The 18699-nt window shown below is 49.7% G+C and overlaps 1 protein-coding gene and 6 non-coding genes across 7 annotated transcripts in view; all 7 read left to right on the top strand.

The window, feature by feature from the left end:
- The window catches only part of LOC141381695 (uncharacterized), a 287837-nt gene that overhangs the window by 98524 nt on the left and 170614 nt on the right, over positions 1 to 18699 (top strand). The window lies entirely within an intron of this gene.
- On the top strand, positions 4813 to 4883 carry trnag-gcc (transfer RNA glycine (anticodon GCC)). The gene has a single exon. It is a non-coding gene; the product is annotated as a tRNA-Gly (tRNA).
- On the top strand, positions 7357 to 7427 carry trnag-gcc (transfer RNA glycine (anticodon GCC)). Its single transcript has one exon. It is a non-coding gene; the product is annotated as a tRNA-Gly (tRNA).
- trnag-gcc (transfer RNA glycine (anticodon GCC)) lies at positions 10378 to 10448 on the top strand. The gene has a single exon. It is a non-coding gene; the product is annotated as a tRNA-Gly (tRNA).
- trnag-gcc (transfer RNA glycine (anticodon GCC)) lies at positions 14194 to 14264 on the top strand. The gene has a single exon. It is a non-coding gene; the product is annotated as a tRNA-Gly (tRNA).
- trnag-gcc (transfer RNA glycine (anticodon GCC)) lies at positions 15305 to 15375 on the top strand. The gene has a single exon. It is a non-coding gene; the product is annotated as a tRNA-Gly (tRNA).
- trnag-gcc (transfer RNA glycine (anticodon GCC)) lies at positions 16577 to 16647 on the top strand. Its single transcript has one exon. It is a non-coding gene; the product is annotated as a tRNA-Gly (tRNA).

The following is an 18699-nucleotide window of genomic DNA, read 5'->3' on the forward strand; positions in this document are numbered from 1 at the left end:
GGTCTGATTCCCGACCAATGCAATTCTTGTTTTGTGTTGCTACTCTTTCAGCTGGAAGGCTAACAGCCTTGCTGCAATCACACCCCACTAGGGCAGTAGCATAACCATAACAACATTGGTGGTTTTGGTAGAAATCTTGCCTGCCATGTGGGAGACCTGGGTTCGATTCCCTGCAAATGCAATTGCTGTTTTGTGTGGCTCCTCTTCCAGCTCTGGTTGACGGCCTTTAAGCACTCACACAACACAAAGGCAAGGAAGAACATGGGTCAGCATTAGTGGTTCAGTGGTAGAATTCTTGCCTGCCTTGCAAGCGACCCGAGGCCGATTTCTGTCCAATGCAATTCCTCTCTTGTGTTGCTACTCTTCCAGCTCTTGGTAACAGACTTGCAGCAATCACACCCCGCTAGGGCAGCACCATGAGCATATCAGCATTGGTGGTTCAGTGGTAGAATTCTACCCTGCCATGCTGGAGACCCGTGTCCGATTCCCAGCCAATGCAATTCCTTTTTTGTGTTGCTACTCTTCCAGCTCTTGGTAACAGTCTTGCAGCAATCACACCCCACTAGGGCTGCAATAAAAGCTTATCAGCGTTGGTGGTTCAGTGGTAGAATTCTCGCCTGCCACATGGTAGACCTAGAGTTGATTCTCGGCTAATACAAGTGCGATTTTGTGTGGCTCCATTTTCAGCTCTGGTTGACTGCCTTTTAGCACTTACTCAACACAAAGCCAAATAACAACATCGGTCAGCATAGGTGGTTCAGTGGTAGAATTCTCGCCTGCGACGAGGGAGACCCGGGTCCGATTCCGGCCAATGCTATTCCTGTTTTGTGTTGCTGCTCTTCCAGCTCTGGGTAACAGCCTTGCAGCAATCACACCCCACTAGGGCTGCAGGATAAGCTTATCAGTAATGGTTATTCAGTGGTAGAATTCTCGCCTGCCATGCGGGAGACCTAGAGTTGATTCCCTGCTACTACATGTGCGGTTTTGAGTAGCTCCGGTTTCAACTCTGGTTGACAGCCTTTTAGCACTCACACAACATAAAGGCAAAGAACAGCATAGGTCAGCATTGGTGGTTCAGTGGTAGAATTCTCGTTTGCCATGCGGGAGACCTGGGTCCGATTCCCGGCCAATGCACCTCCTGATTTTGGTTGCTACTCTTCCAGCGCTGGATAACAGACTTGCAGCAATCACACCCCACTAGGGCTGCAGTAAGACCATGTCAGCATTGGTGGTTCAGTGGTAGAAATCTCTCCTGCCACGCGGTAGACCTAGAGTCGCTTCCTGGCTAATACAAGTTCAGTTTTGTGTGGCTCCTTTATCAGCTCTGGTTGATGGCCTTTTAGCACTCACACAACACAAAGGCAAAATTTAATATCGGTCAGCATTGGTGGCTCAGTGGTAGAATTCTTGCCTGCCATGCGGGAGACCCAGGTCCAATTCCCGGCCAATGCAATTCCTGTTTTGTGTTGCTACTCTTCCAGCTCTGGGTAACAGCCTTGCAGCAATCACACCCCAGTAGGGGAGCAGTATAAGCATATCAGTATTGGTGGTTCAGTGGTAGAATGCTCGGCTGCTATGTGGGAGAACTTGAGTCGATCCCCGGCTAATACAAGTGCAGTTTCTTGTGGCTCCTACTTCAGCTCTGGTTGACGGCCTTTTAGCACTCACACAACACAAAGGCAAGGAACAACATGGGTCAGCATTGGTGGTTCAGTGGTAGAATTCTTGCCTGCCACACGGGAGACCCGGGTCCGATTCCCAGCCAATGTAATTCCTGTTTTGTGTTACTACTCTTCCAGCTCTGGGTAATAGCTTTGCATCAATCACACAACACTAGGGCTGCAGAATAAGCATATCAACATTGGTGGTTCAGTGGTAGAATGCTCGCCTGCCATGCGGGAGACCTAGAGTCGATTCCCGGCTAAAACATGTTCTGTTTTGAGTGGCTCCTGTTTCAGCTCTGGTTGATGGCCTTTTAGCACTCACACAACATAAAGGCAAGGAACAACATGGGTCAGCATTGGTCGTTCAGTGGTAGAATTCTTGCCTGCCACGCGGGAGACCCAGGTCCGTTTCCCGGCCAATGCACCTTCTGATTTTGGTTGCTATTCTTCCAGCACTGGGTAACAGCCTTGCAGCAATCACAACCCACTAGGGCTGCAGTAAAACCATATCAGCATTGGTGGTTTAGTTGTAGAATTCTCGCCTGCCATGTGGTAGACTTTGAGTCGCTTCCTGGCTAATACAAGTGCAGTTTTGTGTGGCTCCTTTTTCAGCTCTGGTTGACGGCCTTTTAGCAATCACACAACACAAAGGCAAGGAAGATCATGGGTCAGCATTGGTGGTTCAGTTATTGAATTCTCGCCTGCCACGCGGGAGACCCGGGTCCGATTCCCAGCCAATGCAATTCCTGTTTTGTGTTGCTACTCTTCCAGCTCTGGGTAACAGCCTTGTATCAATCACACCCCACTAGGGCTGCAGTACAAGCATATCAGCATTATTGGTTCAGTGGTAGATTACTTGCCTGCCACACAGAAGACCATGGTCAGATTCCCGTCCATTACAATTCCTGTTTTGTGTTGCTACTCTTCCAGCTTTGGGTAACAGCCTTGCATCAATCACACCCCACTAGGGCTGCAAAATAAGCATATCAGCAATGGTGGTTCAGTGGTAGATTTCTCGCCTTCCGTGTGAAATACCCTGGTCAGATTCCCGTCCATTCCAATTCCTATTTTGTGTTGCTACTCTTCCAGCTCTGGGTAACAGCCTTGCAGCAATCACAACCCACTAGGGCTGCAGTATAAGCATATCAGCATTGCTGGTTCAGTGGTAGAAATCTCGCCTGCCACGCGGGAGACCTTTAGTCGATTCCTGGCTAATACAAATGCAGTTTCGTGTGGCTCCTTTTTCAGCTCTGGTTGACGGCCTTTTAGCACTCACACAACACAAAGGCATGAAAGAACATGGGTCAGCATTGGTGGTTCAGTGGTAGAATTCTTGCCTGCCACGCGGGAGACCCGGGTCCGATTCCCGGCCAATGCAATTCCTGTTTTGTGTTGCAACTCTTCCAGCTCTGGGTAACAGCCTTGCATCAATCACACCCAACTAGGGCAGCACCGTAAGCATATCAGCATTGGTGGTTCAGTGGTAGAATTCTATCCTGCCATGCTGGAGATCCGTGTCCGATTCCCAGCCAATGCAATTTCTGCAGTAAAAGCTTATCAGCATTGGTGGTTCAGTGGTAGAATTCTCGCCTGCCACATGGTAGACCTAGAGTCGATTCTCAGGTAATACAAGTGTTATTTTGTGTGGCTCCATTTTCAGCTCTGGTTGACTGCCTTTTAGCACTCACACAACACAAAGGCAAAGAAGATCATGGGTCAGCATTGGTGGTTCAGTGATAGAATTCTCCCCTGCCACGCGGGAGACCCGGGTCCGATTTCCGGCCAATGCAATTCCTGTTTTGTGTTGCTACTCTTCCAGCTCTGGGTAACAGCCTTGTATCAATCACACCCCACTAGGGCTGCAGTATAAGCACATCAGCATTGTTGGTTCAGTGGTAGATTACTTGCCTGCCACACAGAAGACCATGGTCAGATTCCCGTCCATTACAACCTGTTTTGTGTAGCTAATCTTCCAGCTCTGGGTAACAGCCTTGCAGTAATCACACCCCACTAGGGCTGCAATATAAGCATATCAGCGTTGGTGGTTCAGTGGTAGAATTCTCGCCTGCCACGCGGGAGACCCGGGTCCGATTCCTGGCCAATGCAAGTGCTGTTATGTGTTGCTACTTTTCCAGCTTTGGGTAACAGCCTTGCATCAATCACACCCCACTAGGGCTGCAGGATAAGCATACCAGTAATGGTTGTTCAGTGGTAGAATTCTCGCCTGCCACAAGGGAGACCTAGAGTCGATTCCCTGCTACTACATGTGTGGTTTTGAGTAGCTCTGGTTTCAACTCTGGTTGACAGCCTTTTAGCACTCACACAACATAAAGGCAAAGAACAGCATAGGTCAGCATTGGTGGTTCAGTGGTAGAATTCTCGTTTGCCATGCGGGAGACCCGGGTCCGATTCCTGGCCAACGCACCTCCTGATTTTGGTTGCTACTCTTCCAGCGCTGGATAACAGACTTGCAGCAATCACACCCCACTAGGGCTGCAGTAAGACCATAACAGCATTGGTGGTTCAGTGGTAGAAATCTCTCCTGCCACGCGGTAGACCTAGAGTCGCTTCCTGGCTAATACAAGTTCAGTTTTGTGTGGCTCCTTTATCAGCTCTGGTTGATGGCCTTTTAGCACTCACACAACACAAAGGCAAAAATTGATATCGGTCAGCATTGGTGGCTCAGTGGTAGAATTCTTGCCTGCCATGCGAGAGACCCAGGTCTAATTCCCGGTCAATGCAATTCCTGTTTTGTGTTGCTACTCTTCCAGCTCTGGGTAACAGCCTTGCAGCAATCACACCCCACTAGGGGAGCAGTATAAGCATATCAGTATTGGTGGTTCAGTGGTAGAATGCTCGGCTGCTTCGTGGGACAACTTGAGTCGATTCCCGGCTAATACAAGTGTGGATTTGTGTGGCTCCGGTTTCAGCTCTGGTTGACGGACTTTTAGCACTCACACAAAACAAAGGCAAGGAAGAACATGGGTCAGTATTGGTGGTTCAGTGGTAGAATTCTTGCCTGCCATGCGGGAGACCCGGCTCCTATTCCCGGCCAATTCAATTCCTGTTTTGTGTTGCTACTCTTCCAGCTCTGGATATCAGCCTTGCATCAATCACACCCCACTAGATCTGCAGAATAAGCATATCAGCATTGGTGGTTCAGTGGTAGAATTCTCGCCTGCCACGCGGGAGACCCGGGTCCGATTCCCGGCCAATGCAATTCCTGTTTTGTATTACTACTCTTCCAGCTCTGGGTAACAGCCTTGCAGCAATCACACCCCACTATGGGCGCAGTATAAGCAAATCAGTATTGGTGGTTCAGTGGTAGATTTCTTACCTGCTAAGTGGGAGAACTTGAGTCGATCCCCGGCTAATACAAGTGCAGTTTCGTGTGGCTCCTATTTCAGCTCTGGTTGACGGCCTTTTAGCACTCACACAACACAAAGGCAAGGAGCAACATTGGTCAGCATTGGCGGTTCAGTGGTAGAACTCTCGCCTGCCACACGGGAGACCCGGAACCGATTCCCGGCCAATGTAATTCCTGTTTTGTGTTACTACTCTTCCAGCTCTGGGTAATCGCTTTGCATCAATCACACAACACTAGGGCTGCAGAATAAGCATATCAACATTGGTGGTTCAGTGGTAGAATGCTCGCCTGCCACGCGGGAGACCTAGAGTCGATTCCCGGCTAATACAAGTGCAGTTTTGTGTGGCTCCTTTTTCAGCTCTGGTTGACAGCCTTTTAGCAATCACACAACACAAAGGCAAGGCAGATCATGGGTCAGCATTGGTGGTTCAGTTATAGAATTCTCGCCTGCCACGCGGGAGACCCGGGTCCGATTCCCGGCCAATGCAATTCCTGTTTTGTGTTGCTACTCTTCCAGCTCTGGGTAACAGCCTTGTATCAATCACACCCCACTAGGGCTGCAGTACAAGCATATCAGCATTGTTGGTTCAGTGGTAGATTACTTGCCTGCCACACAAAAGACCATGGTCAGATTCCCGTCCATTACAATTCCTGTTTTGTGTCGCTACTCTTCCAGCTCTGGATATCAGCCTTGCATCAATCACACCCCACTAGGGCTGCAGAATAAGCATATCAGCATTGGTGGTTCAGTGGTAGAGTTCTCGCCTGCCACGCGGGAGACCCGGGTCCGATTCCCGGCCAATGCAATTCCTGTTTTGTATTACTACTCTTCCAGCTCTGAGTAACAGCCTTGCAGCAATCACACCTGACTAGGGGCGCAGTATAAGCTAATCAGTATTGGTGGTTCAGTGGTAGATTTCTTACCTGCTATGTGGGAGAACTTGAGTCGATCCCCGGCTAATACAAGTGCAGTTTCGTGTGGCTCCTATTTCAGCTCTGGTTGACGGCCTTTTAGCACTCACACAACACAAAGGCAAGGAACAACACGGGTCAGCATTGGTGGTTCAGTGGTAGAATTCTCGCCTGCCACATGGGAGACCCGGGTCCGATTCCCGGCCAATGTAATTCCTGTTTTGTGTTACTACTGTTCCAGCTCTGGGTAATAGCTTTGCATCAATCACACAACACTAGGGCTGCAGGATAAGCCTATCAAGATTGGTGGTTCAGTGGTAGAATGCTCGCCTGCCACGCGGGAGACCTAGAGTCGATTCCCGGCTAAAACATGTGCTGTTTTGAGTGGCCCCTTTTTCAGCTCTGGTTGATGGCCTTTTAGCACTCACACAACATAAAGGCAAGGAACAACATGGGTCAGCATTGGTCGTTCAGTGGTAGAATTCTTGCCTGCCACGCGGGAGACCCAGGTCCGTGTCCCGGCCAATGCACCTTCTGATTTTAGTTGCTACTCTTCCAGCACTGGGTAACAGCCTTGCAGCAATCACAACCCACTAGGGCTGCAGTAAAACCATATCAGCATTGGTGGTTTAGTTGTAGAATTCTCGCCTGCCATGCGGTAGACCATGAGTCGCTTCCTGGCTAATACAAGTGCAGTTTTGTGTGGCTCCTTTTTCAGCTCTGGTTGACGGCCTTTTAGCAATCACACAACACAAAGGCAAGGAAGATCATGGGTCAGCATTGGTGGTTCAGTTATAGAATTCTCGCCTGCCACGCGGGAGACCCGGGTCCGATTCCCGGCCAATGCAATTCCTGTTTTGTGTTGCTACTCTTCCAGCTCTGGGTAACAGCCTTGTATCAATCACACCCCACTAGGGCTGCAGTACAAGCATATCAGCATTGTTGGTTCAGTGGTAGATTACTTGCCTGCCACACAAAAGACCATGGTCAGATTCCCGTCCATTACAATTCCTGTTTTGTGTAGCTACTCTTCCAGCTCTGGATATCAGCCTTGCATCAATCACACCCCACTAGGGCTGCAGAATAAGCATATCAGCATTGGTGGTTCAGTGGTAGAATTCTCGCCTGCCACGCGGGAGACTCGGGTCCGATTCCCGGCCAATGCAATTCCTGTTTTGTGTTGCTACTCTTCCAGCTCTGGGTAACAGCCTTGTATCAATCACACCCCACTAGGGCTGCAGTACAAGCATATCAGCATTGTTGGTTCAGTGGTAGATTACTTGCCTGCCACACAAAAGACCATGGTCAGATTCCCGTCCATTATAATTCCTGTTTTGTGTAGCTACTCTTCCAGCTCTGGATATCAGCCTTGCATCAATCACACCCCACTAGGGCTGCAGAATAAGCATATCAGCATTGGTGGTTCAGTGGTAGAATTCTCGCCTGCCACGCGGGAGACCCGGGTCCGATTCCCGGCCAATGCAATTCCTGTTTTGTATTACTACTTTTCCAGCTTTGGGTAACAGCCTTGCATCAATCACACCCCACTAGGGCTGCAGGATAAGCATACCAGTAATGGTTGTTCAGTGGTAGAATTCTCGCCTGCCACACGGGAGACCTAGAGTCGATTCCCTGCTACTACATGTGCGGTTTTGAGTAGCTCCGGTTTCAACTCTGGTTGACAGCCTTTTAGCACTCACACAACATAAAGGCAAAGAACAGCATAGGTCAGCATTGGTGGTTCAGTGGTAGAATTCTCGTTTGCCATGCGGGAGACCCGGGTCCGATTCCCGGCCAATGCACCTCCTGATTTTGGTTGCTACTCTTCCAGCGCTGGATAACAGACTTGCAGCAATCACACCCCACTAGGGCTGCAGTAAGATCATAACAGCATTGGTGGTTCAGTGGTAGAAATCTCTCTTGCCACGCGGTAGACCTAGAGTCGCTTCCTGGCTAATAAAAGTTCAGTTTTGTGTGGCTCCTTTATTAGCTCTGGTTGATGGCCTTTTAGCACTCACACAACACAAAGGCAAAAATTAATATCGGTCAGCATTGGTGGCTCAGTGGTAGAATTCTTGCCTGCCATGCGGGAGACCCAGGTCCAATTCCCGGCCAATGCAATTCCTGTTTTGTGTTGCTACTCTTCCAGCTCTGGGTAACAGCCTTGCAGCAATCACACCCCACTAGGGGAGCAGTATAAGCATATCAGTATTGGTGGTTCAGTGGTAGAATGCTCGGCTGCTTCGTGGGACAACTTGAGTCGATTCCCGGCTAATACAAGTGTGGTTTTGTGTGGCTCCGGTTTCAGCTCTGGTTGACGGCCTTTTAGCACTCACACAAAGCAAAGGCAAGGAAGAACATGGGTCAGTATTGGTGGTTCAGTGGTAGAATTCTTGCCTGCCACGTGGGAGACCCGGCTCCTATTCCCGGCCAATTCAATCCCTGTTTTGTGTTGCTACTCTTACAGCTCTGGATATCAGCCTTGCATCAGTCACACCCCACTAGGGCTGCAGAATAAGCATATCAGCATTGGTGCTTCAGTGGTAGAATTCTCGCCTGCCACGCAGGAGACCCGGGTCCGATTCCCGGCCAATGCAATTCCTGTTTTGTATTACTACTCTTCCAGCTCTGGGTAACAGCCTTGCAGCAATCACACCCCACTAGGGGCGCAGTGTAAGCAAATCAGTATTGGTGGTCCAGTGGTAGATTTCTTACCTGCTATGTGGGAGAACTTGAGTCGATCCCCGGATAATACAAGTGCAGTTTCGTGTGGCTCCTATTTCAGCTCTGGTTGACGGCCTTTTAGCACTCACACAACACAAAGGCAACGAACAACATGGGTCAGCAATGGTGGTTTAGTGGTAGAATTCTCGCCTGCCACACGGGAGACCCGGGTCCGATTCCCGGCCAATGTAATTCCTGTTTTTTGTTACTACTCTTCCAGCTCTGGGTAATAGCTTTGCATCAATCACACAACACTAGGGCTGCAGAATAAGCATATCAACATTGGTGGTTCAGTGGTAGAATGCTCGCCTGCCACGCGGGAGACCTAGAGTCCATACCCGGCTAAAACATGTGCTGTTTTGAGTGGCTCCTGTTTCAGCTCTGGTTGATGGCCTTTTAGCACTCACACAACATAAAGGCAAGGAACAACATGGGTCAGCATTGGTCGTTCAGTGGTAGAATTCTTGCCTGCCACGCGGGAGACCCAGGTCCGTTTTCCGGCCAATGCACCTTCTGATTTTGGTTGCTACTCTTCCAGCACTGGGTAACAGCCTTGCAGCAATCACAACCCACTAGGGCTGCAGTAAAACCATATCAGCATTGGTGGTTTAGTTGTAGAATTCTCGCCTGCCATGCGGTAGACCTTGAGTCGCTTCCTGGCTAATACAAGTGCAGTTTTGTGTGGCTCCTTTTTCAGCTCTGGTTGACGGCCTTTTAGCAATCACACAACACAAAGGCAAGGAAGATCATGGGTCAGCATTGGTGGTTCAGTTATAGAATTCTCGCCTGCCACGCGGGAGACCTGGGTCCGATTCCCGGCCAATGCAATTCCTTTTTTGTGTTGCTACTCTTCCAGCTCTGGGTAACAGCCTTGTATCAATCACACCCCACTAGGGCTGCAGTACAAGCATATCAGCATTGTAGGTTCAGTGGTAGATTACTTGCCTGCCACACAAAAGACCATGGTCAGATTCCCGTCCATTACAATTCCTGTTTTGTGTAGCTACTCTTCCAGCTCTGGATATCAGCCTTGCATCAATCACACCCCACTAGGGCAGCAGAATAAGCATATCAGCATTGGTGGTTCAGTGGTAGAATTCTCGCCTGCCACGCGGCAGACCCGGGTCCGATTCCCGGCCAATGCAATTCCTGTTTTGTGTTGCTACTCTTCCAGCTCTGGGTAACAGCCTTGTATCAATCACACCCCACTAGGGCTGCAGTACAAGCATATCAGCATTGTTGGTTCAGTGGTAGATTACTTGCCTGCCACACAAAAGACCATGGTCAGATTCCCGTCCATTACAATTCCTGTTTTGTGTAGCTACTCTTCCAGCTCTGGATATCAGCCTTGCATCAATCACACCCCACTAGGGCTGCAGAATAAGCATATCAGCATTGGTGGTTCAGTGGTAGAGTTCTCGCCTGCCACGCGGGAGACCCGGGTCCGATTCCCGGCCAATGCAATTCCTGTTTTGTATTACTACTTTTCCAGCTTTGGGTAACAGCCTTGTATCAATCACACCCCACTAGGGCTGCAGTACAAGCATATCAGCATTGTTGGTTCAGTGGTAGATTACTTGCCTGCCACACAAAAGACCATGGTCAGATTCCCGTCCATTACCATTCCTGTTTTGTGTAGCTACTCTTCCAGCTCTGGATATCAGCCTTGCATCAATCACACCCCACTAGGGCTGCTGAATAAGCATATCAGCATTGGTGGTTCAGTGGTAGAATTCTCGCCTGCCACGCGGGAGACCCGGGTCCGATTCCCGGCCAATGCAATTCCTGTTTTGTATTACTACTTTTCCAGCTTTGGGTAACAGCCTTGCATCAATCACACCCCACTAGGGCTGCAGGATAAGCATACCAGTAATGGTTGTTCAGTGGTAGAATTCTCGCCTGCCATACGGGAGACCTAGAATCGATTCCCTGCTACTACATGTGCGGTTTTGAGTAGCTCCGGTTTCAACTCTGGTTGACAGCCTTTTAGCACTCACACAACATAAAGGCAAAGAACAGCATAGGTCAGCATTGGTGGTTCAGTGGTAGAATTCTCGTTTGCCATGCGGGAGACCCGGGTCCGATTCCCGGCCAATGCACCTCCTGATTTTGGTTGCTACTCTTCCAGCGCTGGATAACAGACTTGCAGCAATCACACCCCACTAGGGCTGCAGTAAGATCATAACAGCATTGGTGGTTCAGTGGTAGAAATCTCTCTTGCCACGCGGTAGACCTAGAGTCGCTTCCTGGCTAATACAAGTTCAGTTTTGTGTGGCTCCTTTATCAGCTCTGGTTGATGGCCTTTTAGCACTCACACAACACAAAGGCAAAATTTAACATCGGTCAGCATTGGTGGCTCAGTGGTAGAATTCTTGCCTGCCATGCGGGAGACCCAGGTCCAATTCCCGGCCAATGCAATTCCTGTTTTGTGTTGCTACACTTCTAGCTCTGGGTAACAGCCTTGCAGCAATCACACCCCACTAGGGGAGCAGTATAAGCATATCAGTATTGGTGGTTCAGTGGTAGAATGCTCGGCTGCTTCGTGGGACAACTTGAGTCGATTCCCGGCTAATACAAGTGTGGTTTTGTGTGGCTCCGGTTTCAGCTCTGGTTGACGGCCTTTTAGCACTCACACAAAACAAAGGCAAGGAAGAACATGGGTCAGTATTGGTGGTTCAGTGGTAGAATTCTTGCCTGCCACGTGGGAGACCCGGCTCCTATTCCCGGCCAATTCAATCCCTGTTTTGTGTTGCTACTCTTACAGCTCTGGATATCAGCCTTGCAGCAATCACACCCCACTAGGGGCGCAGTCTAAGCAAATCAGTATTGGTGGTTCAGTGGTAGATTTCTTACCTGCTATGTGGGAGAACTTGAGTCGATCCCCGGCTAATACAAGTGCAGTTTCGTGTGGCTCCTATTTCAGCTCTGGTTGACGGCCTTTTAGCACTCACACAACACAAAGGCAAGGAACAACATGGGTCAGCAATGGTGGTTCAGTGGTAGAATTCTCGCCTGCCACACGGGAGACCCGGGTCCGATTCCCGGCCAATGTAATTCCTGTTTTTTGTTACTACTCTTCCAGCTCTGGGTAATAGCTTTGCATCAATCACACAACACTAGGGCTGCAGAATAAGCATATCAACATTGGTGGTTCTGTGGTAGAATGCTCGCCTGCCACGCGGGAGACCTAGAGTCGATACCCGGCTAAAACATGTGCTGTTTTGAGTGGCTCCTGTTTCAGCTCTGGTTGATGGCCTTTTAGCACTCACACAACATAAAGGCAAGGAACAACATGGGTCAGCTTTGGTCGTTCAGTGGTAGAATTCTTGCCTGCCACGCGGGAGACCCAGGTCCGTTTTCCGGCCAATGCACCTTCTGATTTTGGTTGCTACTCTTCCAGCACTGGGTAACAGCCTTGCAGCAATCACAACCCACTAGGGCTGCAGTAAAACCATATCAGCATTGGTGGTTTAGTTGTAGAATTCTCGCCTGCCATGCGGTAGACCTTGAGTCGCTTCCTGGCTAATACAAGTGCAGTTTTGTGTGGCTCCTTTTTCAGCTCTGGTTGACGGCCTTTTAGCAATCACACAACACAAAGGCAAGGAAGATCATGGGTCAGCATTGGTGGTTCAGTTATAGAATTCTCGCCTGCCACGCGGGAGACCTGGGTCCGATTCCCGGCCAATGCAATTCCTTTTTTGTGTTGCTACTCTTCCAGCTCTGGGTAACAGCCTTGTATCAATCACACCCCACTAGGGCTGCAGTACAAGCATATCAGCATTGTAGGTTCAGTGGTAGATTACTTGCCTGCCACACAAAAGACCATGGTCAGATTCCCGTCCATTACAATTCCTGTTTTGTGTAGCTACTCTTCCAGCTCTGGATATCAGCCTTGCATCAATCACACCCCACTAGGGCAGCAGAATAAGCATATCAGCATTGGTGGTTCAGTGGTAGAATTCTCGCCTGCCACGCGGCAGACCCGGGTCCGATTCCCGGCCAATGCAATTCCTGTTTTGTGTTGCTACTCTTCCAGCTCTGGGTAACAGCCTTGTATCAATCACACCCCACTAGGGCTGCAGTACAAGCATATCAGCATTGTTGGTTCAGTGTTAGATTACTTGCCTGCCACACAAAAGACCATGGTCAGATTCCCGTCCATTACAATTCCTGTTTTGTGTAGCTACTCTTCCAGCTCTGGATATCAGCCTTGCATCAATCACACCCCACTAGGGCTGCAGAATAAGCATATCAGCATTGGTGGTTCAGTGGTAGAGTTCTCGTCTGCCATGCGGGAGACCCGGGTCCGATTCCCGGCCAATGCAATTCCTGTTTTGTATTACTACTTTTCCAGCTTTGGGTAACAGCCTTGCATCAATCACACCCCACTAGGGCTGCAGGATAAGCATACCAGTAATGGTTGTTCAGTGGTAGAATTCTCACCTGCCACACGGGAGAGCTAGAGTCTATTCCCTGCTACTACATGTGCGGTTTTGAGTAGCTCCGGTTTCAACTCTGGTTGACAACCTTTTAGCACTCACACAACACAAAGGCAAGGAACAACATGGGTCAGCATTGGTGGTTCAGTGGTAGAATTCTCGCCTGCCACATGGGAGACCCGGGTCCGATTCTCGGCCAATGCACCTCCTGATTTTGGTTGCTACTCTTCCAGCGCTGGAAAACAGACTTGCAGCAATCACACCCCACTAGGGCTGCAGTAAGACCATAACAGCATTGGGGGTTCAGTGGCAGAAATCTCTCCTGCCACGCGGGAGACCTAGAGTCGATACCCGGCTAAAACATGTGCTGTTTTGAGTGGCTCCTGTTTCAGCTCTGGTTGATGGCCTTTTAGCACTCACACAACATAAAGGCAAGGAACAACATGGGTCAGCATTGGTCGTTCAGTGGTAGAATTCTTGCCTGCCACGCGGGAGACCCAGGTCCGTTTCCCGGCCAATGCACCTTCTGATTTTGGTTGCTACTCTTCCAGCACTGGGTAACAGCCTTGCAGCAATCACAACCCACTAGGGCTGCAGTAAAACCATATCAGCATTGGTGGTTTAGTTGTAGAATTCTCGCCTGCCATGCGGTAGACCTTGAGTCGCTTCCTGGCTAATACAAGTGCAGTTTTGTGTGGCTCCTTTTTCAGCTCTGGTTGACGGCCTTTTAGCAATCACACAACACAAAGGCAAGGAAGATTATGGGTCAGCATTGGTGGTTCAGTTATAGAATTCTCGCCTGCCACGCGGGAGACCCGGGTCCGATTCCCGGCCAATGCAATTCCTGTTTTGTGTTGCTACTCTTCCAGCTCTGGGTAACAGCCTTGTATCAATCACACCCCACTAGGGCTGCAGTACAAGCATATCAGCATTGTTGGTTCAGTGGTAGATTACTTGCCTGCCACACAAAAGACCATGGTCAGATTCCCGTCCATTACAATTCCTGTTTTGTGTAGCTACTCTTCCAGCTCTGGATATCAGCCTTGCATCAATCACACCCCACTAGGGCTGCAGAATAAGCATATCAGCATTGGTGGTTCAGTGGTAGAATTCTCGCCTGCCACGCGGGAGACCCGGGTCCGATTCCCGGCCAATGCAATTCCTGTTTTGTATTACTACTTTTCCAGCTTTGGGTAACAGCCTTGCATCAATCACACCCCACTAGGGCTGCAGGATAAGCATACCAGTAATGGTTGTTCAGTGGTAGAATTCTCGCCTGCCACACGGGAGACTAGAGTCGATTCCCTGCTACTACATGTGCGGTTTGAGTAGCTCCGGTTTCAACTCTGGTTGACAGCCTTTTAGCACTCACACAACATAAAGGCAAAGAACAGCATAGGTCAGCATTGGTGGTTCAGTGGTAGAATTCTCGTTTGCCATGCGGGAGACCCGGGTCCGATTCCCGGCCAATGCACCTCCTGATTTTGGTTGCTACTCTTCCAGCGCTGGATAACAGACTTGCAGCAATCACACCCCACTAGGGCTGCAGTAAGACCATAACAGCATTGGTGGTTCAGTGGTAGAAATCTCTCCTGCCACGCGGTAGACCTAGAGTCGCTTCCTGGCTAATACAAGTTCAGTTTTGTGTGGCTCCTTTATCAGCTCTGGTTGATGGCCTTTTAGCACTCACACAACACAAAGGCAAAAATTAATATCGGTCAGCATTGGTGGCTCAGTGGTAGAATTCTTGCCTGCCATGCGGGAGACCCAGGTCCAATTCCCGGCCAATGCAATTCCTGTTTTGTGTTGCTACTCTTCCAGCTCTGGGTAACAGCCTTGCAGCAATCACACCCCACTAGGGGAGCAGTATAAGCATATCAGTATTGGTGGTTCAGTGGTAGAATGCTCGGCTGCTTCGCGGGACAACTTGAGTCGATTCCCGGCTAATACAAGTGTGGTTTTGTGTGGCTCCGGTTTCAGCTCTGGTTGATGGCCTTTTAGCACTCACACAAAACAAAGGCAAGGAAGAACATGGGTCAGTATTGGTGGTTTAGTGGTAGAATTCTTGCCTACCACGCGGGAGACCCGGCTCCTATTCCCGGCCAATTCAATTCCTGTTTTGTGTTGCTACTCTTCCAGCTCTGGATATCAGCCTTGCATCAATCACACCCCACCAGGGCTGCAGAATAAGCATATCAGCATTGGTGGTTCAGTGGTAGAATTCTCGCCTGCCACGCGGGAGACCCGGGTCCGATTCCCGGCCAATGCAATTCCTGTTTTGTATTACTACTCTTTCAGCTCTGGGTAACAGCCTTGCAGCAATCACACCCCACTAGGGGCGCAGTATAAGCAAATCAGTATTGGTGGTTCAGTGGTAGATTTCTTACCTGCTATGTGGGAGAACTTGAGTCGATCCCCGGCTAATACAAGTGCAGTTTCGTGTGGCTCCTATTTTAGCTCTGGTTGACGGCCTTTTAGCACTCACACAACACAAAGGCAAGGAACAACATGGGTCAGCATTGGTGGTTCAGTGGTAGAATTCTCGCCTGCCACATGGGGGACCCGGGTCCGATTCCCGGCCAATGTAATTCCTGCTTTGTGTTACTACTCTTCCAGCTCTGGATAATAGCTTTGCATCAATCACACAACACTAGGGCTGCAGAATAAGCATATGAACATTGGTGGTTCAGTGGTAGAATGCTCGCCTGCCACGTGGGAGACCTAGAGTCGATTCCTGGCTAAAACATGTGCTGTTTTGAGTGGCTCCTGTTTCAGCTCTGGTTGATGGCCTTTTAGCACTCACACAACATAAAGGCAAGGAACAACATGGGTCAGCATTGGTCGCTCAGTGGTAGAATTCTTGCCTGCCACGCGGGAGACCCAGGTCCGTTTCCCGGCCAATGCACCTTCTGATTTTGGTTGCTACTCTTCCAGCACTGGGTAACAGCCTTGCAGCAATCACAACCCACTAGGGCTGCAGTAAAACCATATCAGCATTGGTGGTTTAGTTGTAGAATTCTCGCCTGCCATGCGGTAGACCTTGAGTCGCTTCCTGGCTAATACAAGTGCAGTTTTGTGTGGCTCCTTTTTCAGCTCTGGTTGACGGCCTTTTAGCAATCACACAACACAAAGGCAAGGAAGATCATGGGTCAGCATTGGTGGTTCAGTTATAGAATTCTCGCCTGCCATGCGGGAGACCCGGGTCCGATTCCCGGCCAATGCAATTCCTGTTTTGTGTTGCTACTCTTCCAGCTCTGGGTAACAGCCTTGTATCAATCACACCCCACTAGGGCTGCAGTACAAGCATATCAGCATTGTTGGTTCAGTGGTAGATTACTTGCCTGCCACACAAAAGACCATGGTCAGATTCCCGTCCATTACAATTCCTGTTTTGTGTAGCTACTCTTCCAGCTCTGGATATCAGCCTTGCATCAATCACACCCCACTAGGGCTGCAGAATAAGCATATCAGCATTGGTGGTTCAGTGGTAGAATTCTCGCCTGCCACGCGGGAGACCCGGGTCCGATTCCCGGCCAATGCAATTCCTGTTTTGTGTTGCTACTCTTCCAGCTCTGGGTAACAGCCTTGTATCAATCACACCCCACTAGGGCTGCAGTACAAGCATATCAGCATTGTTGGTTCAGTGGTAGATTACTTGCCTGCCACACAAAAGACCATGGTCAGATTCCCGTCCATTACAATTCCTGTTTTGTGTAGCTACTCTTCCAGCTCTGGATATCAGCCTTGCATCAATCACACCCCACTAGGGCTGCAGAGTAAGCATATCTGCATTGGTGGTTCAGTGGTAGAATTCTCGCCTGCCACGCGGGAGACTCGGGTCCGATTCCCGGCCAATGCAATTCCTGTTTTGTATTACTACTCTTCCAGCTCTGGGTAACAGCCTTGCAGCAATCACACCCCACTAGGGGCGCAGTATAAGCAAATCAGTATTGGTGGTTCAGCGGTAGATTTCTTACCTGCTATGTGGGAGAACTTGAGTCGATCCCCGGCTAATACAAGTGCAGTTTCGTGTGGCTCCTATTTCAGCTCTGGTTGACGGCCTTTTAGCACTCACACAACACAAAGGCAAGGAACAACATGGGTCAGCATTGGTGGTTCAGTGGTAGAATTCTCGCCTGCCACACGGGAGACCCTGGTCCGATTCCCAGCCAATGTAATTCCTGTTTTGTGTTACTACTCTTCCAGCTCTGGGTAATAGCTTTGCATCAATCACACAACACTAGGGCTGCAGAATAAGCATATCAACATTGGTGGTTCAGTGGTAGAATGCTCGCCTGCCACGCGGGAGACCTAGAGTCGATTCCCGGCTAAAACATGTGCTGTTTTGAGTGGCTCCTGTTTCAGCTCAGGTTGATGGCCTTTTAGCACTCACACAACATAAAGGCAAGGAACAACATGGGTCAGCATTGGTCGTTCAGTGGTAGAATTCTTGCCTGCCACGCGGGAGACCCAGGTCCGTTTCCCGGCCAATGCACCTTCTGATTTCTGTTGCTACTCTTCCAGCACTGGGTAACAGCCTTGCAGCAATCACAACCCACTAGGGCTGCAGTAAAACCATATCAGCATTGGTGGTTTAGTTGTAGAATTCTCGCCTGCCATGCGGTAGACCTTGAGTCGCTTCCTGGCTAATACAAGTGCAGTTTTGTGTGGCTCCTTTTTCAGCTCTGGTTGACGGCCTTTTAGCAATCACACAACACAAAGGCAAGGAAGATCATGGGTCAGCATTGGTGGTTCTGTTATAGAATTCTCGCCTGCCACGCGGGAGACCCGGGTCCGATTCCCGGCCAATGCAATTCCTGTTTTGTGTTGCTACTCTTCCAGCTCTGGGTAACAGCCTTGTATCAATCACACCCCACTAGGGCTGCAGTACAAGCATATCAGCATTGTTGGTTCAGTGGTAGATTACTTGCCTGCCACACAAAAGGCCATGGTCAGATTCCCGTCCATTACAATTCCTGTTTTGTGTAGCTACTCTTCCAGCTCTGGGTAACAGCCTTGCAGAAATCTCACCCCACTAGGGCTGCAGTATAAGCATATCAGCATTGGTGGTTCAGTGGTAGAATTCTTGCCTGCCACGTGGGAGACCTGGGTCTGATTCCCGGCCAATGCAAGTGCTGTTTTGTGTTGCTACTCTTCCAGCTTTGGGTAACAGCCTTGCATCAATCACACCCCACTAGGGCTGCAAAATAAGCATATCAGCAATGGTGGTTCAGTGGTAGATTTCTTGCCTCCCCTGTGAAAGACCCTGGTCAGATTCCCGTCCATTCCAATTCCTATTTTGTGTTGCTACTCTTCCAGCTCTGGGTAACAGCCTTGCAGCAATCACAACCCACTAGGGCTACAGTATAAACATATCAGCATTGCTGGTTCAGTGGTAGAAATCTCGCCTGCCACGCGGGAGACCTTTAGTCGATTCCTGGCTAATACAAATGCAGTTTCGTGTGGGTCCTTTTTCAGCTCTGGTTGACGGCCTTTTAGCACTCACACAACACAAAGGCATGAAAGAACATGGGTCAGCATTGGTGGTTCAGTGGTAGAATTCTTGCCTGCCACGCGGGAGACCCGGGTCTGA

The sequence above is a fragment of the Danio rerio genome, chromosome 4 (genome assembly GCF_052040795.2).
Source record: "Danio rerio strain M-AB ecotype USA chromosome 4, GRCz13ab, whole genome shotgun sequence".
In the NCBI taxonomy this organism is placed as follows: Eukaryota; Metazoa; Chordata; class Actinopteri; order Cypriniformes; family Danionidae; genus Danio; species Danio rerio.